Here is a 21,868-nt window from a genome sequence, read left to right as displayed (position 1 = left end):
CCTTCACAATCTTATATGTTTCAATAAGATCGCCTCTCCTTCTTCTGAACTCCAATGAGTAGAGTCCCAATCTACTCAACCTCTCCTCATATGTCCATCCCCTCATCCCCGGGATTAACCGAGTGAACCTTCTTTGTACTGACTCCAGAGCAAGTATGTCCTTTCTTAAGTATGGACACCAAAACTGCACGCAGTATTCCAGGTTCGGTCTCACCAATACCTTGTACAACTGAAGCAATACCTCCCTATTTTTATATTCTATCCCCCTAGCAATGAAAGCCAACATTCCATTGGCCTTCTTAATCACTTGCTGCACCTGCATACTAACCTTTTGAGTTTCGTGCACCAGGGCCCCCAGGTCCCTTTGTACTTCAGTACTTTCCAGTTTCTTGCCATTAAGATAATAACTTGCTCTACGATTTTTCCTGCCAAAGTGCATAACCTCACACTTTCCAGTATTGTATTCCATCTGCCAAATCTCTGCCCATTTACTTAGCCTGTCTATGTCCCCTTGCAGGTTTTTTATGTCCTCCTCACTCACTACTTTCCCTCCCATCTTAGTATCATCTGCAAACTTTGATATGTTACACTCGGTCCCCTCCTCCAAATCGTTAATATAGATTGTAAAGAGTTGGGGACCCAGCACTGACCCCTGCGGAACACCACTAGTTACTGATTGCCAGTCTGAGAATGAACCATTTATCCCAACTCTCTGCCTTCTGTTAGATAGCCAATCCTTTATCCATGCCAGAATATTACCCCCAATCCCGTGATTTTTTATCTTAAGCAATAATCTTTTCTGTGGCACCTTGTCAAATGCCTTTTGGAAGTCTAAATACACTACGTCCACTGGTTCCCCTTTATCCACCCTATATGTTACTTCCTCAAAGAACTCCAGCAAATTTGTCAAACATGACTTCCCCTTCATAAAACCACGCTGGCTTTGTCCTATTAAATTATGATTATCCAAATGTCCTGTTACTGTCTCCTTAATAATGGACTCCAAAATTTTACCTACCACAGATGTTAGGCTAACCAGTCTATAGTTTCCAGCCTTCTGTCTACTGCCCTTTTTAAATAAGGGTGTTACATTAGCAGTTTTCCAGTCTGCCGGGACCTTTGATGAGTCCAGGGAGTTCTGGAAAATTATTACCAATGCATCCACAATCCCTACCGCCACTTCCCTCAAGACCCTAGGATGTAAGCCATCAGGTCCAGGTGATTTATCCGCCTTCAGTCCCATTATTTTACCGAGTACCACTCCCCCCCGATAGCCCCCTGTTTGTCCAGTGTTGGGATATTCTTAGTGTCCTCTACTGTAAAGAATGATACAAAATATTCATTCAGTGTTTTTGCCATCTCCATATTTCCCACCATTAATTTCCCGGTCTCATCCTCTAAGGGACCAACATTTACTTTAGCCACCCTTTTTCTTTTTATATAACTATAAAAACTCTTACTATCTGTTTTTATATTTTTTGCTAATTTACTTTCATAATCTATCTTCCCTTTCTTAATCAATATTTTTGTTATTTTTTGCTGTCTTGTAAAGTTTTCCCAATCCTCTATCCTCCCACTAGATTTGGCTACCTTATATGCCCTTGTTTTTAGTCGAATACTATCCTTAATTTCTTTACTTAGCCACGGATGGCTGTCTTTTCTGTTACACCCTTTTCTTCTCAGTGGAATATATTTTTTTTGGAAGTTGTAAAATAACTCCTTAAATGTACACCACTGACCATGTATCGTCTTACCCTTTAATCTATTTTCCCAATCCACTCTACTCAATTCCGCTCTCATACCTTCATAGTCTCCTTTATTCAAGCTTAGCACGCTTGTTTGAGATCCAACCTTCTCACCCTCTAATTGAATATGGAATTCAACCATGTTATGGTCACTCATTCCAAGGGGATCCTTTACTAGGACATTTTTAATTAATCCTGTCTCATTACACAGGACCAGATCTAAGGTTGCTTGCCCCCTGGTCGGTTCAGTTACATACTGCTCAAGAAACCCATCCCTAATACACTCAATGAACTCATCCTCAAGGCAGCCCTGCCCAATTTGATTTGTCCAATTAATATGATAGTTAAAATCCCCCATAATTATAGATGTTCCCTTATTACAAGCCTCAACTATTTCCTGATTGATACTCCATCCAACAGAGTTGCAACTGTTCGGAGGCCTATAGACTACGCCCACTAGTGTTTTTTTTCCCCTTATTATTCCTTACCTCCACCGAAACTGTTTCATTATCCTGATCTTTTGACCCAATATCATTTCTCTGTATTACAGTGATTCCTTCCTTTATTAACATAGCCACCCACCTCCCCTTCCTTCCTGCCTGTCCTTCCTGATCGTTAAATAACCTGGTATGTTTAATTCCCAGGCATTCAAGGACCTTGGAGAGGAAAGGAAGGTTGGAGATGGGGCGGTAGTTGTACTTTGCAAGGACGGAGGGATCAAGGATTGTTTTTTTGAGGAGGGGTGATGACGGCAGATTTGAGGGAGTGGGGGACAGTACCTGAGGAGAGAGAACCGTCAACAATGTCAGCTAACATGGGAGCCAGAAAAGGAAGTTCGGTGGTCAGCAGTTTGGTGGCAATAGGGTCGAGGGAGCAGGAGGTGGGTCTCATGGACAAGATGAGCATGGAGAGGTCATGAGGGGAGATCGGACAGAAACTGGAGAAAGATGTGATTTCAGGGCTAGGGCAGGGGGGAACCTTAGAGGAAGTTTGGCCCGGTGGGCTAGGGAAAGGAATGGAAGTGGCAGAGGCAGCTGAATGGATGGTCTCAATCTTAGAGACAAAGAAGTCCATGAGCTCCTCACACTTGTTATCGGAGGTGAGGGTGGAGGAGACAGGGGAGAAGGGTTTAAAAAGACGGTTAGCAGTAGAAAATAGGAGCCGGGTTTTATCTTTACATTCCAGAATGATTCTGGAATAGTGAGCAATTTTGCCAGATGAGAGCAGGACCCGATAATGCTTTATGTGGTCCAGCCAGATCTGGTGGTGAATGGCTAAACCAGTTGTCCGCCATATCTGTTCAAGTCTACGTCCCTTTGACTTAAGGGAGCAAAGATGAGAGCCGTACCGGGGAATGGCCAGGGTGAGAGAGAGTAATTGTTTTAGTAGGGACTAGGACATCAAAAGTGGTGGTGATGGTGTGGTTGAGCAGATCAGTAGCTGCAGAAATGTCAAGGTGAATGGAGGGCCAAAGGCTGGACAGTTAGGATTTCATAGGTGCAGCTGCAAGAGAGTTGGGAGAGTTTTTTTTCCAGGGGCGAGACCACAAGAGATGGCAAGGTCGAGGGGGTGGCCGTGAATATGGGTTGGGCAGTTTACATGAGGGAGAAATTAAGGGAGGCTAAGAGGCCAGTGAACTCAGAGGAGAGAGAGCATGATGAATTGAGATGGAGGTTGAAATCACCGAGGATGAGAAGTCGTTCGGTGCAGAGGCTGAGGGAGGAGAGCAGTGACGATATCTCAGTAATAAAATTTTTATGGTGCTTGGGTGGGCGGTAGAGAACAAGAATTTTAAATGAGAGGTGAGAGGGGTGAATAAGGTGAGATTCTCAAAGGAGGAGAAACTGTTGGAGGAATAGGGGGACAGACCAAGGTGTAATTTGGTGATGAGAGCCACACTGCCACTACGGCGGTCTGAGCGGGGCAAGTGGTGGAAGGTATAGCCAGGTGGGGAGGCTTCATTTAAGGACTTGATACCAGTTGAGTTGAGGATTGCGGACCTCTTCAGTATAAAAAACCTAGAGGATATTATAGTGGCCAATGTGGAAGTCACTACCATTGAATCTGTTAAGTTCCAACCCAAAGTATGCTATCTCCTCTTGCAGCATGTATGTAATGGGAAATATCATACAATATTAATATAAAAGTTAAATCCTACCACTGCAGGTGTCCAGACACATTATACTATGTTATATTCGCTATCAATAAACTGCTTTCATTCTCTGTTGATGTGATGCTGAGGGTCTTGTCATGTAGTTCTAATGGATACCAAAGGTAGAGTTTCCATTTTAAGTGCATTCGGGAAATTGTACCCAAAATGCGCTCGAAATTGCGCTGGTTAGGTTACAGTTCAAGTTTCCGATAAAAATTATTTGCGTAATCACAAATGTAAAATCTTCCATGAACCAGCACTATCAGGCAGCATAATAGAAAGGAATTGTTTTTTTTTCTCTTTCCATTAAAAAAGGTATTCCTTGATGTATTTAAGAGTGATAACCTGGTACAGTTTTATTAATACAGTTGAATTTATCACCAAAAATAAGCATTGTTAATAAGTGTCCAGTCCTCCATCTGTGAGTAACCTGATTTAAAATCACTGAAAATTACCTAAAAAAACTATACTGAACCATTTAATAGTTTCAGTGGTGTACACTAGTCAGTTTCTTAGTGATATGAAAAACTTTTTAAATGTGTCTACTAGCGCCTGTGCGCCTACGAAACTGAGCGCTTTTTGAAGAGCCTTCCCTAACCAGCGCAATCTTGCAATTTTAAGGGGCGTGGCCAGTTTTGTGGGTGTGCCTGATCAGGCAAATTGAATCTTAAACTAGCGTAAAAGATCGTGGAAAACACTAACGTAAGCAGTTTTGGGTGTAACTCACTTACATTTAAAATTCCCCAATCTTTTGCATAAGAACATAAGAAATAGGAGCAGGAGTAGGGCATACAACCCCTTGAGCCTGCTCTACCATTCAATATGGCTGATCTTCGTCCTCAACTCCACTTTCCCTCCCGATCTCCATATCCCTTGATTGCCTTAGTGCCCACAAATCTATCACTCCCAGTCTTGAATATACTCAAAGAATTCCAAAGATTCACAACCCTCTGAGTGAAGAAATTTTTCCTCATCTCGGTTTTAAATGGCTGACCCCTTATCCTGAGACTATGACCCCTAGTTCTAGACTCTCCAGCCAGGGGAAACAGTCTCTCACCATCTATCCTGTCAAGCCCTCTAATAATTTTATATGTTTCAATGACATCACCTTTCATTCTTCTAAAATCCAGTGAATATAGGCCCATTCTACTCAATCTCTCCTCATAGGACAGCCCTCTCATCCCAGGAATCAATTTAATTTTATTAAACTAGATCGTTGCACCCCTTCTAAGGCAAGTATATCCTTCCTTAGGTAAGGAGACCAAAATGAACACAGTACTCCAGGTGCGATTCAACTGATTCCACCTGGATTGCACTGACGTTACTAGCATAAATGAGCATAAACTACCTCAAACTGTTCACAAGTTATCTTGGACTATCTGGAGTGACAGCATGTATTAACACCACAGGAGCAGAATAGGAGCGCAGAGATTCGGGCACCTATAACTACAATGTGTGACATATCACCACCCCATGAGCAATTAACTGACTGAGGATATTACACAACCTGTGATTGGAAAGATTGAATTTAGGTTGCAGGTACTTTAGATCAGTTTTATGTGAAGGAGCAGGTAACTGAAAGTCCTGAAGACATGTGTATCTGGAGCACCAAGATATAAACAAAACAAGGTGCTGTTTCACGATATATTAGGTTACAAATTGAACACTTCCCAAAGTTCAATAGCGAACAAATGTTATGCTGGGTAACAGGATGACTGCATTAGAGTCCACTGTGCAGGGATTGACAGGCAATATACTGGCTACAGTAGAATTCTGAGGATTATGTGGATACAGCAACAAGAGGCTGAAATGCACTCTGCTCTAATTATAGCTATATTGGATACGGGTCAACTCTCAAAAGTAGCTCTGAGGATCAGGCTGGCTAACATTCGAAAGGTATTGCAGTCATAATTAAGAAAAGGTTTGGCAGAAGTGAGAAACATTATTCAGTCTGGTCTCATCCAGGTTAATGATAGCAATCTGTATCTGCCAAAGGCTGCAACATGACATCCGAGGGCCCTCAGGGAGCTGGGACGCGTGCTGTGTGAGCACCTTGCCCATATTTTTATTAGCTTACTGCACTCTGGGACTGTTCCTGTAGACTGGAATGAGGCTAATGTAGTCGCTAGCTTTAAAAAAAAAGACGAGACAGAACCAGGTAACTATAGGTCTATTAGTTTGACATCAGTAATAGGAAAGATGCTTGAGGGAATCATTAGGGCTGCCATATATGATTACTTCGATAGAGAGGGACTCTCTTCCCAACCACGATCTCTCCCCACTGCGGCCATGATCTTTGCCCCCCCCGCGACCATGATTTCTTCCCCCCCCGCCGACCACGATCTCTCCCCTCCCGCGACCACGATCTCATCTCCCTGCGACCACAATCTGCACCCCGAACACGATCTCCCCCCTCCGCCGACCAAGATCTCCCCTCCCTCCCAATCTGCCCTCTGTTAATCAGGCTGGCTGTCAAGCGGGGAACCTGGTGACAAAATTTGAAATACACCCTTCAGTTAATTTCTGCAGGGCGTCCGGGAAACCCACACTTCCGGGTTGGAGCGGGGGAAGGAGTTCTGGAAAAAAATTTAATATATTTATACTAAAATAGTGCACTTTACATTAGTGCTATAGGAATGTACATGGTTTCAAATGCATATTGTTGCCACCAAATCATTTAGATACCTTATGGACTATACTTAGGGGGAGAAAATCGGTTGGTAGCGCCTCCAATTAGCGCCTAAAAAGGCCGAGAAGTGGAGCGTTAGCCAATTTTTGGCCGGGTGCAGTGGACCCAGCGCCTCGCCCCATATTGAGCATACATTTAGCGCCCGCTCACGGGCGCAGGCAGATCATGACGTCATTTGAGTGTGCAATGCCTTTTGGGCGCCCCGGACCGGAAATTCAGTGGCGCCCCCCTCCATAGCGCCTGGCGCTAATAAGGACAGCTTACCTGGATCTTCCCCAGTCGCTCTCGGGCTGGAGGGGCATTATTTAAAGGGCACTGGTGTGGTTTAAAAGCGGCAGCCTTTTTGACTCACAACTTCTTCGAGAGCTACAAAGAGTTGCTGGGCTGCACACTGTGAGTCATTTCACCACTGAGCCAGCGCTGGCAGAGGAACTTCAGCCTTCTGACCATCACCTTGCTGTTGGTGAGCATTTCCACCTGCTTCAGCCAGATCTGCAGCCTCAGATACGAACATAAGAACATCAGAAATAGGAGCAGGAGTAGGCCAATCGGCCCCTCGAGCCTGCTCCGTCATTCAATAAGATCATGGCTGATCTGATCCTAACCGCCATTCTACTATCACAGAACCATCTCCTGAATCTAACAGAATTAGACACATGAAATAGGAGCAGGATCAGGCTACACGGCCCCTGGGCCCGCTCCGCTACCCACCGGGCCATGACCGATCCGAACCTAGACTCATGTCCAAATTCCTGCCCGCTCCCTGTAACCCTTAATTCCCTTTACTTCTAGGAAACTGTCTATTTCTGTTTTAAATTTATGTAATGATGTAGCTTCTACAGCTTTTTGGGGCAGCATATTCCATGGACCTACCACCCTCTGAGTGAAGTAGTTCCTCCTCATCTCAGTTTTGAAAGAGCAGCCCCTTATTCTAAGACTATGCCCCCTAGTTCTAGTTTCACCCATCATCGGGAACATCCTCCCCGCATCCACCCGATCTAACCCCTTCACAATCTTATATGTTTCAATAAGATCGCCTCTCATTCTTCTGAACTCCAATGAGTAGAGTCCCAATCTACTCAACCTCTCCTCATATGTCCATCCCCTCATCCCCGGGATTAACCGAGTGAACCTTCTTTGTACTGACTCCAGAGCAAGTATGTCCTTTCTTAAGTATGGACACCAAAACTGCACGCAGTATTCCAGGTGCGGTCTCACCAATACCTTGTACAACTGAAGCAATACCTCCCTATTTTTATATTCTATCCCCCTAGCAATGAAAGCCAACATTCCATTGGCCTTCTTAATCACTTGCTGCACCTGCATACTAACCTTTTGAGTTTCGTGCACCAGGACCCCCAGATCCCTTTGTACTTCAGTACTTTCCAGTTTCTTGCCATTAAGATAATAACTTGCTCTACGATTTTTCCTGCCAAAGTGCATAACCTCACACTTTCCAGTATTGTATTCCATCTGCCAAATCTCTGCCCACTTACTTAGCCTGTCTATGTCCCCTTGCAGGTTTTTTATGTCCGCCTCACTCACTACTTTCCCTCCCATCTTAGTATCATCTGCAAACTTTGATATGTTACACTCGGTCCCCTCCTCCAAATCGTTAATATAGATTGTAAAGAGTTGGGGACCCAACACTGACCCCTGCGGAACACCACTTGTTACTGATTGCCAGTCTGAGAATGAACCATTTATCCCAACTCTCTGCCTTCTGTTAGATAGCCAATCCTCTATCCATGCCAGAATATTACCCCCAATCCCGTGATTTTTTATCTTAAGCAATAATCTTTTGTGTGGCACCTTGTCAAATGCCTTTTGGAAGTCTAAATACACTACATCCACTGGTTCCCCTTTATCCACCCTATATGTTACTTCCTCAAAGAACTCCAGCAAATTTGTCAAACATGACTTCCCCTTCATAAAACCATGCTGACTTTGTCCTATTATGATTATCCAAATGTCCTGTTACTGTCTCCTTAATAATGGACTCCAAAACTTTACCTACCGCAGATGTTAGGCTAGCCGGTCTAGTTTCCAGCCTTCTGTCTACTGCCGTTTTTAAATAAGGGTGTTACATTAGCAGTTTTCCAGTCTGCCGGGACCTTTGCTGAGTCCAGGGAGTTTTGGAAAATTATTACCAATGCATCCACAATCCCTACCGCCACTTCCCTCAAGACCCTAGGATGTAAGCCATCAGGTCCAGGTGATTTATCCGCCTTGAGTCCCATTATTTTACCGAGTACCACTTCCTTAGTGATTTTGATCATGTTTAGCTCCTCCCCCCCTTTAGCCCCCTGTTTGTCCAGTGTTGGGATATTCTTAGGGTTAGATTTTCAGTTGCTTGCGCCAGCAGTTAGCGCCTTAAGAGAAGTGATTTTCGGGCGCTATGCGTGTAGCGCCCGGGCGCAGCGCAGTTTGCGCCCCGCCCCAAATTAAGTTGCCCGTTAGCGCCGGCGCAAAGTTTAGCGGCCGCCCGGATGCGCGCGCAGAAAATGACGTCACATCCTCGTGCAACGCCCTTTGGCCGCCCCGAATACAAACTTCAGTCGGACCGCCCCATTGTGCGGCTGGCGTCCAGAGCGTTTGTAAAATGGAACGCAACACACCCTGGGGAGCGCAAATTAAAGGGCACTCCTCCTGCACTATAAAAGGCATGTCTGCATGTGTTGTGTGGAAGGATCCAGTGTGTTGTTGTGAACGGTGTATTTATGTTTCCGGCCGCCGCCGCCACCGCCACCACCTCCTCCTCCTCCTCCTCCTCCTCCTCCTCTTGTCTTCCCCCCCAGACTCTGCCTTTGAAAAAAACACATGCACCCTTCCCCTTTAAGAGCTCACTGGCACCAGAGTGTCTGCCGTTCGCTGCGCCCGAGCTCAGGTGTTGCGCTCTGCACCCCCGGCTTAGCGCCTAAAGATAGTAGTGGAACGCCTCTTTTAGCGTTCCACCAACCTCTTAGGGCGAAGCCACTGAATTTCCGGCAACGGGGCGCTACTTTGGGGCAGGCGCTAACTTCGGGCGGGCGCTAAGGTTAGCGCCCCAAAACTGTCTATACTGAAAATCTAGCCCTTAGTGTCTTCTACTGGAAAGACTGATATAAAATATTCATTCAGTGTTTTTGCCATCTCCATATTTCCCACCATTAATTTCCCGGTCTCATCCTCTAAGGGACCAACATTTACTTTAGCCACCCTTTTTCTTTTTATATAACTATAAAAACTCTTACTATCTGTTTTTATATTTTTTGCTAATTTACTTTCATAATCTATCTTCCCTTTCTTAATCAATCTTTTTGTTATTTTTTGCTGTCTTTTAAAGTTTTCCCAATCCTCTATCCTCCCACTAGATTTGGCTACCTTATATGCCCTTGTTTTTAGTCTAATACTATCCTTAATTTCTTTACTTAGCCACGGATGGCTGTCTTTTCTGTTACACCCTTTTCTTCTCAGTGGAATATATATTTTTTGGAAGTTGTAAAATAACTCCTTAAATGTACACCACTGATCATGTATCGTCTTACCCTTTAATCTATTTTCCCAATCCACTCTACTCAATTCCGCTCTCATACCTTCATAGTCTCCTTTATTCAAGCTTAGCATGCTTGTTTGAGATCCAACCTTCTCACCCTCTAATTGAATGTGGAATTCAACCATGTTATGGTCACTCATTCCAAGGGGATCCTTTACTGGGACATTTTTAATTAATCCTGTCTCGTTACACAGGACCAGATCTAAGGTTGCTTGCCCCCTGGTCGGTTCAGTTACATACTGCTCAAGAAACCCATCCCTAATACACTCAATGAACTCACCCTCAAGGCAGCCCTGCCCAATTTGATTTGTCCAATTAATATGATAGTTAAAATCCTCCATAATTATAGATGTTCCCTTATTACAAGCCTCAACTATTTCCTGATTGATACTCCGTCCAACAGAGTTGCAACTGTTCGGAGGCCTATAGACTACGCCCACTAGTGTTTTTTTCCCCTTATTATTCCTTATCTCCACCCAAACTGTTTCATTATCCTGATCTTTTGACCCAATATCATTTCTCTGTATTACAGTGATTCCTTCCTTTATTAACATAGCCACCCCACCTCCCCTTCCTTCCTGCCTGTCCTTCCTGATCGTTAAATAACCTGGTATGTTTAATTCCCAGGCATTGTCACCCTGCAGCCATGTTTCTGTAATGGCCACAAGATCATACCCATATGTAGTTATTTGTGCCATTAACTCGTCTATTTTGTTATGAATGCTACATGCATTCAGATAGAGAACTTTCAAATATGTTTTGTGACACTTAGTTCCTGCTTTTGCCCTTTTTATTACTTTCCCTTTTACTCCATACCTTCTGCACCTTCCTGACACACTCTGGTTTTTAATTTCCCCACTGCTACCTAAGTCTATGACCTACATAAGAACATAAGAACCTTCTCTGTTGTCATTTTTATTATTTGCTCTCTAGGAACCTCCCCCCCACTAGTTAGTTTAAAGCCCTCTCTACAGCCCTAGTTATATGATCCGCCAGGACTCTAGTCCCAGCACTGGCCAAGTGAAGCCCATCCCAACGGAACAGCTCCCTCCTGCCCCAGTACTGGTGCCAGTGTCCCAGGAAGCAAAACCCATTTCTCCCACACCAGTCTTTGAGCCACGCATTTAACTCTCTAATTTTATTTGTCCTAGCCAAATTCGCTCGTGGCTCAGGTAATAATCCAGAGATTATTACCCTTGTGGGTGCAGGACATCTCTGTCGGTGGCTGTGAGGATGACTGTTGCCCTAAACTTCTACGCAAGCGGCTCCTTTCAGGCCGCAACTGGGGACATAGCCAACATCTCGCAGTTTGCGGTGCATTGCTGCATCCGTCAAGTGACTGATGCCCTGTTTAAAAGGAGGCGGCAGTACATCTCCTTCCCAATGACCCTGGACAAGCAGCGGGAGCGCGCAGAGGGCTTCGCTGCAATAGCGGACTTCCCCATGGTGCAGGGTGCCATTGACTGCACGCACGTGGCTTTGCGGGCACCTGTATTGAATCCGGAGGCGTTCGGCAACCGCAAGGGGTTCCGTTCCTTGAATGTCCAGCTGGTCTGTGACCACCGACAGCTGATCCTCGCAGTGAATGCGCAGTTCCCAGGCAGCAGCCACGACGCCTTCATCCTGCGCCAGACTTCTGTTGCAGACCTTTGAGGCCCCGGCTCACCCAGGAGGCTGGCTTCTCAGGGACAAGGGCTATCCTCTGTGCTCTTGGCTGATCACCCGCCCCTTTAAGAGCTGGCTGGCGCCAATTTGTCTCGGGGAAAGTGTTTATTGACAGCACCTGCGCTGTGCCCCGCCGCCGCGAAATTGGGTTGTGCCGCTGGGTTAGCGCCTTAAGAGTATCGTACAGTGCCTGATTTAGCGCCGCAATCACCTTCAGGGGCGTTGCAACCCAATATCGCGCCAGGTGGTGCTAAATTGCGCCTGGCGCTAAACTTTGTGCATCGCCAGGACTAGCGCCCCAAACGGGGCTATACCCAATTTCTCCCCCTAATTAATGATTTCTATGCAAATTAGTGTTTCAGAACTTCTAACCCCCACCCCTCCCCGACTCTCCAAAAATATCGGGGCCACTGCCTCCAGTGGGACAGCTCAAATTGCCCAGCATCAAACGGTGCTGCTGATCTCTCCAACCTCTTCACATATTAAGTTGTACAATCATCTTTGGATGACTCCTTCCTTCATATTGCTTCCATAGGGGAATCACAAAGATCACAGACAAGTGTATGTACTCAACTGAGTAGTGATGTAGTGCAGGGGTGTCATGCAGTAAAGCACAAAAATAGTTAAGAGAGTTGGAATCATATTGATATTGTTCTAAGTAAATTATACTGCATTTATATCTGTGCACTTTGCTACCAATGCTTCAACAGAGAAGAAGGATTTCATCCATTGGTATCCTGAAGATGGAAGGAACTGTTAGTAACCATGGGTAGGGCAGTTGGAATCACTTGTCAACTCCTCCAAATCTGGCACCATCATTTGGCACTGAATATCTGAGTCTGAGCTTCCAAATTCACTGCTCCGTAGAGATCTAAGAAATTGAAGCACAGTACATATGTCTTTTCTCAGGAAAAGAGGAATCCTGACTCCTCTCCTTCACTGTCAGAGTACCTTGTACTCCTGCTTTTCTTCTGACAAGATAAATGCAAGCACAATTGCAATGAGATTATCAATTCTGTTGCAAATAGACTTTAGTTCATTGTCACTGTTAAAATCTGGGCTAAATGTGACTTATTGCAGCTTGCACAAAGGTACAAGAAAATGGCATCTTATAATTATCAGCTTCCTAACAATTAGCTATGTTGTTGTTTCAAGTGCTGGCAGTAAGTATTTACATAGAGTTACATATAATTACACCGAATTTACAACACAGAGACAGGCCATTCAGCCCAACTAGTCTATGCTGGTGTTTATGCTCCACACGAGCCGCCTCCCACTTTTCTTCCTCTCATCTCATCAGCATATTCTTCTATTCCTTTCTCCCTCACGTGCTTATCTAGCTTCCTCTTAAATGCATCTATGCTATTCGCTTTAACTACTCCTTGTAGTAGCGAGTTACACATTCTTACCACTCTTTGGGTAAATAAGTTTCTCCAGAATTTCCTATTGGATTTATTGGTAACTATGTTATATTTATGCCCCATTAGTCTTGGTCTCCTCCACAAGTGGAAACATCTTCTCTACATCACCCCTATCAAACCCCTTCATCATTTTAAAGACCTTTATTAGGTCACCCTTCAGCCTTCTCATTTCTAGAGAAAAGAGCCCCATTCTGTTCAGCCTTTCCTGAAAAGTATAACCTCTCAGTTCTGGTATCATCCTTGTAAATCTTTTTAGCATATTCTTTTTATAATATGGAGACCAGAACTTTCCACAGTACTCTTAAGTGTGGTCTAACCAAGGTTCGATACAAGTTTAACATAACTTCTCTGCTTTTCAATTCTATCCCTCTAAAAATGAATCCCAGTGTTTTTGCTTTTTTTTAATGGCCTTATTAACCTCCATCGCAACTTTTAGTGATTTGTGTATCTGTACCCGAGATTCCCCCGAGATGGCTCTTGGGCTGGCAGCTCCCTAGGGAGCTACTTTGCTGTGCAACTCTATCCATGGCCATCCATTGCTTTCTCCTCCAATCTCCTTGCTCCCACTGTATAAGTTCCCCTGGCTCTAATAGTGGGTGGCCTAGAAATTCAGTGGGCTGCGCCACCAGTTAGCGCGTAAAGAGGGCACTCAGTGGCTTTAGCGCCACTGGCCGCGCCTCCCGCGATATTTAGCGGGGCACTAATGGCGGCATTAGCCTGTAGCGCTGTGCCACCACCGATGACGTCATCGGTGTGCGCAGCGCCCCGTTACTGCCCCGATTGCGATATTTGGTCGCGCCCGCCTCTGTAACGCTGGTCGCAAATTGCGCCTGGTTCACGGGGCCTACCTGTGGCGGTAGTGGCGCAAATTAAGGTGGAGGTGCGGGGCGGCCATTTTTTTTGGTGGCCGCCCGCCAGCACCTCCGTCCCCAGCCTCCTGATCCCCCCCCCCCGGGCAGTGCCGGCTGTGTCCCGAGAGCCCGGCACTTCTCCTCAGTGCCGGGCTCTTTTGCCGGCACTCGCGATCGGTCATCGCGCTGGTGCAGGCCCCTCCCCCTTAAGAAGGGGAGGAAGGCCTGTAGCACCGCAACGCGCCGTGCCGCAGCGTGTGGCGCTGCGGCACGTTGTGCTGCGAAATTCAGTTTGAGCACCCCAAGAGGGACGCGGGGCGCCTTGAGCAGCACCCCGCGTCCCTCTTGGGGCGCTCAAACTGAATTTCCAGCGGGCGCAACGGCTCCGTTCGCAGCGGTAATTCCGGCGCCCAGGCGAGCTTGGCGCCCCGTTTGGGGCTCCACCGAATTTCTAGGCCGGTGCATTTTAGTCCTAACTACAAGTTAATTGCTGGTTTAAAGTTACCTGGGTTAGCTGCACACTGCCCATTCTCGACCATGCCTGCTCCTTGTTTTCTCAGTGAGCACTGGATCTTTGCTCAAATTTGGCTTCTAAATTCCTGGGCCTAGAAATTCGGTATAGCTGCATTTGTGGCGCTAGTCCTGGCGATGCGCAAAGTTTAGTGCCAGGCGCAATTTAGCGCCACCTAGCGCAATATTGGGTTGCAGCGCCCCTAAAGGTGATTGCGGCGCTAAATCAGGCGCTGCACGCTACTCTTAAGGCGCTAACCCGGTGGCGCAACCCAATTTCGCGGCGGCGAGGTGCAGCGAGGGTGCTGTCAATAATCACTTTCCCTGAGACACACTGGCGCCGGCCAGCTCTTAAAGGGGCAGTTCAATTGGCATCACCAGACACACTCACTGCCTTGTAGGCCTTCAAAGCGGTGGGAGCCTACCTGTGGCGCACCAGCCTAGCAAGACATGGAAAGGGTGAGGCAGAGGGCGGAACACCTCATTGATGGGGCATTGGATGCTTTGGTTGGCGCAGTGGAATCAAGGCCAAGGAAGATGGTCGGAATGTGATTTATGTTTTGGATAGTCTCCCGGGTGTGAGAGGCAGTTATGTGTCAGTGTATTCGTTTTGCTTTCTGTTGCCATAGCTTTCTCATGTTTGAAGGAACCACATTTTGTGTAATGAAACACTTTCTTCATTTACAATGGCCATGCCTTCTATTTACATGCATCTTGCCCTTCACAGGCTTGGGGGTGTCAGACCGGTTCCATTCCTGTTCTTGGAATGGCAGCAAGCATTCCGTGAGAGGGGCCTAGAAGCTACTTCTGATCAGCCTCTGACGCGCAGCCTGAGAAGAGCCACTCGCGTAGAAGTTCAGGCCAGCAGCCATCTTCTCAGCCACCGACAGAGATGTCCTGCACCTTATCTGAGGCTGCAGATCTGGCTGAAGCAGCTAGCACAGCTCAGTCACCACCTCCTTTCTAAATCGCAGCCTTCTGACATACTGCTCCTTCGGCATGTTCATGTAGGAAAACTGCTGTCGGAAAACCCTGCCAGCGTAAGTTCTGCTATGGCGACGTCTGTTGGCCCTCCTCCGTCTGGCCATGCCCGTCCCTCTCCCAGCGTCTCAGTGCCCTTTCCAGATGATTCAGCAGCAGGACGTTCCCCTCCAATGCAGCCCCCATAATAAGTGCCCACAGGAAGGTTCCCCGTTGTCAAGGCTCACCAACAGCAAGGTGATGGTCAGAAGGCTGAAGATCGTCTGCCTGCGCTGGCTCAGTGGTCAAATGGCTCTCAGTGTGCAGCTCAGCAACTCGTTGTAGCTCTCGAGGAAGTTGTGCTCCAAAAATGGCTGCCGCTTTTAAACCACACCAGTCCGCTTTAAATAACACTCCTCCAGCCCGAGAGCGAGTTGGTAAGGTCCAGGTAAGCTGTCACTATTAGCGCCAGGCGCTACGGAGGGGGACGCCACTGAATTTCCGGTCTGGGGCGCCCAAAAGGCGTTGCACACTCAAATGACGTCATAATCAGCCTGCGCCCATGAGCGGGCGCTAAATGCATGCTCAATATGGGGCGAGGCACTAGGCGTCTTGTGCCCGCCCGGAAGTTGGCTAGCGCCCCACTTCTCGGCCTCTTTAGGCGTTAATCGGTGGCGCTAACAACCGAATTTCTCCCCCCTGGACTTATCTGGATGTCAAGACTACACTTCTGCACTGGATTACTCCATAAGACTCAGCTGCTGTGTCGCTGATCTGCTATTCAGTTGTTTAAATTTTAAAGTAACTTTGTCTAGCCTACAGCCACCGCTGCTGTTAACCTGCTGAGCTTATGACTGTCCAACTGGCTTTTCAGCTTCAGCTACAGTCTGGTTGCTGGTCAGAAATTCACTCTCCTGGGCCAAAGTCTATTTCTCTGCCGCCTCTGGATCTTATGGTGACCTCCAATTCGCCACCATTTTCCTGCCCCATGATCAATTCTGCACACCTTCTGGATCTTCATTCCCACAGAAATACCTCCAGCAGTGCGTCCTCCAATACTCTACTCTTCAAATAGCTTCTGGACTCACTCGCCCTCCATACCTGTCTCCGAACCTGGACATCAGTTCGTCAATGCTTGAAGCTGACTACACCCTACCTATGTCAACTTTATCCCACCACGGGATCTCTAACTTTAATTCTGCACTCTCTCCTATTGTCTCCTCGCTATTTACCATTTATTACAAGGATATATCTATCCTAATCTTGCTTTGTAATTAGGCCTATGTAACTTGAGTTTCCCTGTGTCCATTCACATGTGCGTTTTGGCTGCTGCTCCAGACCCGAGCCCATCGCTACTATTTGTTTCTCCTTTTTTCTTCTTTTCTCTTTTACTGCTCCTAAACCCCTCTCCTGTCGTCATGCCTCCTTTCATTTCACTCCTCTCGGGTACTCTGCCCTCCCAAATTCCTACCCCAACCCTTCAGCACTCTTTGACCTTCCTATTTGTCTGCCACTGTCCCAGGCTTGACTCCCTCTTCAATTAGCCTACAGCTTCCCACTATGCTTCTTTTGGCATTCTTCAAAGGGCCCATTGAGGCACTCGTCACTGCCTCCTTACGAGCAGCAACCCCAACTGCCCCAACCTACTCTCTGTACGACCTTCCTGTCCAGCACGCCTGCTAGGGGCTACTCTTTCCTACCTCCTTCCCGTTCCACTCACCCCTGCCAATGCTGACCCTGTGGAATCTGCTAACGGATCAGCTATCACCACCCCTCTCCGCATCTTCCTCCAGAATGTCCAGTCACTTGTGATCAAGGCCATTGCCATCCATGAGCTTATTGTGGATGATTGTATCAACAGCCTGGCCTTGACGGAAACCTGGCTGAGGGGTGATGACACCTTCCCCCTAAATGAAGTCTCCCTGTCTGGCTATACCTTCTGCCACTTGCCCCTAAACCGCTATGGTGGCAGTGTGGCTCTTATCACCAAATCACACCTTAGCCTGTCTCCCTACTCCTGTGGCGCCTTCTCCTCCTTTGAGCATCTTACCTTGTTCCACCCCTCTCGCCTCTCATTTAAAATCGTCATTCTCTACCGCCCACCCAAGTTTCTCAGAGATAGCTGGACTGCTTTCCTCCCTCAGCCTCTGTACCAAACTACTTCTCATCCTCAGTGATTTCAACCTCCATCTCAACTCATCATGCTCTCTCTCCTCGAGTTCAGTGCCCTCCTATCCTCCCTTAATCTCTCCCTCCATATAAACTCCCCTACCCATATTCACAGCCACCCCCTTGACTTTGCCATCTCACTTGGCCTCGCTACTCCTATCGTGTCAGTCGCAGATAAGGCCATCTCTGATCAATTCCTTGTATTGCTCTCCACCCACATTCCCCTCCCAAACCCACTTTCTTCGATGTCCATTCTTACATTACAACAGTGACTACACTTCAAAAGTATATAAAAATGCAAGTCTTTCTTTCTTTGGAAAAAAACTCTCCCCCAAGTCACCTACAACTGCACCTTCAAATTCCCACATCTCTATCTTCATTTCTGGGGATAGGCTGTCAACCAATATCTACTATAAACCCACTGACTCCCACAGCTACCTTGACTACACTTCCTCCCACCCCGCTTCCTATAAGGACTCTGTTCCATTCTCCCAGTTTGTCCGGCTCAGTCGCATCTGTACTGACGACACTTTCCACACAAGTGCTTCCGATATGTCTTCCTTTTTCCTCAACTGAGGATTCGACTCCACCGTGGTTGACAGGGCCCTCGAATGTGTCCGTCCCATTTCGTGCACTTCTGCTCTCACCCCTTCCCCTCCCTCCCAGAACAACAATAGGTGTCCTCACCTTCCACCCCACTAGCCTCCACATTTAATGGATCATCCTCCGCCATTTCTGCCATCTCCAGCGCGATGCCACCACCAAACACATCTTCCCACCCCTTTCAGCATTTCGAAGGGACCGTTCCCTCTGTGACATCTTGGTCCACTCTTCCATCATCCCCACCACCTGCTCCCCTTCCCATGGCATCTTCCCGTGCAAGTGCAGGAGATGCAATACCTGACCTTTCACCTCCTCCATTTCCACCATCCAGGGCTCCAAACACTCCTTCCAGGTGAAACGGCAATTTAATTGTACTTCTTTCAACTTTGTATACTGTATTCACTGCTCACGATGCGGTCTCCTGTACATTGGAAAGACCAAACGCAGATTGTGTGATCGCTTTGCTGAACACCTCCGTTCAGTCTGCAAGTGAGACCCTGAGCTTCCGGTTGCTTGCCATGTTACTTCTCTGCTCCAGTCCTATTCTGATCTTGGCCTCCTACACTGTTCCAATGAAGCTCAATGGTGTTATGTTCATTAATAACGAGACATTCTTATTATGAACACAGCTAGCTTCTAGCTAGTCATTTATTCAGTACACGTTCTCTAGGTACAGTATCTGTAGCGATGCAGCATGTGTGCTCCTGTGTGTAGGCTGCCATCTTGACTGTTGTCTTGTGGGTAGCCTAGTGCCTCATGGGTAGTGTAGTCTTAATATATATATACAGCTGGGTAGTGTAGTCTTATACATACAGCTATATACAGCTCTACGGCTCCACCTAGTGTCCACTATAGAATGACATGTTATTGATCGTTACATCCCCCTTTCTTTGAGGTTTAACAAAATCAATATCAATCAACTTTCAAGAAAACAATAAAGATAATATCAGTAACACTTTTGTTAGTGCTCTATAAACATAAACATTTTCAAAACAGTCAACACGTTTTCAAAGCTTTACATTGTACTCAAAGATTAAGTCTATCAGGCTCTTTTACTTCACGTGTGGATCTTCTCAACACGGGTAAGTCTGATGTGTCTTCATGAGATTGTTCTGGCGGTGAATGACAAGATGCAGTTGCGGCATTGTCATCAATCTGCTCTTGTATAGATCGAGGTCTCCTTGCGATCTTTGCTTGGAGAGGGTTTCAGTATTTCCTTCACTCTTCATGCCATAACTCTCAATGTAGTCAATGCACTCTCGAAAAAACTGCTGGCAGCTGGATCCTATCATACAGCATAGTCCTCTCAGCAGCCTTGGCTAATGGAACACCAAAGATTGGCCTGAGGAAAGAAGGAGTATCCACCGGAACTGCTTCCTGCTCTGGTGCAGGCTTCTTCTTTTTCTTTTTCCACTGCTTAACAACATCTGCTGCGGTTGTATCTTTGGACTTTTTCTCCTTGTGTTTATCCTCTTTGTGCTTTTCTTCCTTTGGCTTCTCTTTGACCTTAAAGTCTTTTTCTTTCTTCTTGGAGAAACTAGGCTTTTTGAAGACATGGATACCCTTTGGCCTTTTCATCCTTGATGGGCTCTCTGCTTCATCACCTGAGTCATCTGGTCTGCTTATGCCACAGTTTATACGGTAGACTCTCTTGACCAGTTCTAAGTCTTCACAAGCTTTGTCACCTAGTATCGAATCAAGTCTTTCAGCCACAACAGAAAACATGAGATGATGCACTTTGTCTTTGACTGTCACTTTAAGTCTGCATACACCTAAGCTATCTATTTTCTGTCCATTATAGTCCTTCAGTAGTACTGACTTTTTCTGTATTTTGGGCTTTTCTTTCATATTTTTTATGTCACTCATACTGATTAAGTTTGCTTTTGCCCCAGTGTCCAGTTTCAATGTAACTAATGCTCCATTTATCTGCAGTGGGATCATCCATTTGTCCACTTTTACTGCATTGACTTTATGTTCACCATTGTCCATTTCTGAGGGCTGCACATTTTCTGTATCTTTTTTGATATCGTCACATGACACCATTCCTACAAAAAGTGTCTCACTTAAATCAGTGTCCTCAATCACATTAACTTGTTGTCCTTTCGTTGTTTTTACTTTTGAAAAGCATTGTTTGGCAAAGTGATTCTTTCCATTACACTTTGTGCACATTTTTCCAAACGCTGGGCATTGTCTTAACTAGTGTTTGTAACCACAGCGTTTACAATTAAAAATTTCATCCTCCGATTGCTTTTCATTTCTGTTCTGCCCATGTTTCTTCCCCTTGTAGGACACAGCACCGACAGCAGCATTATCACTCGTTACAATCGCATCATTATTGATTTCACTGAAAGTCTTCGCGTGCTTTCGAGCTAGCTCGCTGGCTTGGCATATTTTCACCGCATTTTCCAAATTTAGTTCGGTTTTTCTCAACAGACGTTCCCTGACTTTTTTATCATGAATACCAAACACAATCTGGTCACGAATCATGGATGCTTTGAGCTCAGAGAAATTACATGTCTGTGCTTTCAGTTTCAGATCAGTTATAAAGCTATCAAAAGTCTCATTTTGCTGCTGTGTCCGAGAACAGAAGATGTATCTTTCATACGTCTCATTCTTTTTGGGAGAGCAATGTGCATCAATTTTTTTTAGCACATCTTCTAATTTTTCTCTGTTCTCCGCTGGATTAAATACAAATGTATTAAATACCTCTATTGCCTGTGGGCCTGCAACCGTAAGCAGCAACACTATCTTCCTTGCGTCTGGCTTCGTACCGAATCCGATGGCTGCAATGTAGAGTTCGAATTGCTGTTTAAAAGTCTGCCAATTGTAGTCGATTTTTTCTGTGAGATTCAAACGCTCTGGTGGCTTCAAATTCTCCATGTCGCTTTTCACAATTTTCAGCAGATCTTCACCATCCTGGTACCATATTATGTTCATTAATAAATAGACATTCTTATTATGAACACAGCTAGCTTTTGCTAGCTACTTTTATTGAGCACATGTGGACTTGTACAGCATCTTGTAGAGATCCAGCATGTGTGCTCCTGTGTGTAGGCTGCCATCTTGACTGTTGCCTTGTGGGTAGCCTAGTGCCTCATGGGTAATGTAGTCTTAATATATATATACAGCTGGGTAGTGTAGTCTTATACATACAGCTATTTACAGCTCTACGGCTCCACCTAGTGTCCACTATAGAATGACATGTTATTGATCGTTACAAATGGAAGCTCGAGGAACAGCACCTCATCTTAAGAACATAAGGACATAAGAAATAGGAGCAGGAGTAGGCCAATCGGCCCCTCGAGCCTGCTCCGCCATTCAATAAGATCATGGCTGATCTGATCCTAACCGCCCATCCACTATCACAGAACCATCTCCTGAACCTAACAGAATTAGACACACGAAATAGGAGCAGGATCAGGCTACACGGCCCCTGGGCCCGCTCTGCTACCCACAGGGCCATGACCGATCCGAACCTAGACTCATGTCCAAATTCCTGCTCGCTCCCCATAACCCTTTATTCCCTTTACTTCTAGGAAACTGTCTATTTCTGTTTTAAATTTATGTA

The 21,868-nt window shown here is 46.0% G+C and overlaps 1 protein-coding gene across 9 annotated transcripts in view; it reads right to left on the bottom strand.

Annotated features, from left to right (window-relative positions):
• cfap61 (cilia and flagella associated protein 61) overlaps positions 1-21,868 on the bottom strand; it is a 383,529-nt gene that overhangs the window by 14,535 nt on the left and 347,126 nt on the right. The gene's annotated exons all lie outside the window — the stretch shown is intronic.

The sequence above is a fragment of the Somniosus microcephalus genome, chromosome 3 (genome assembly GCF_052327205.1).
Source record: "Somniosus microcephalus isolate GS21.2 chromosome 3, FLI_Smic_1.0, whole genome shotgun sequence".
Lineage (NCBI taxonomy): Eukaryota > Metazoa > Chordata > Chondrichthyes > Squaliformes > Somniosidae > Somniosus > Somniosus microcephalus.
This window is presented reverse-complemented; position numbering and strand designations above follow the sequence as displayed.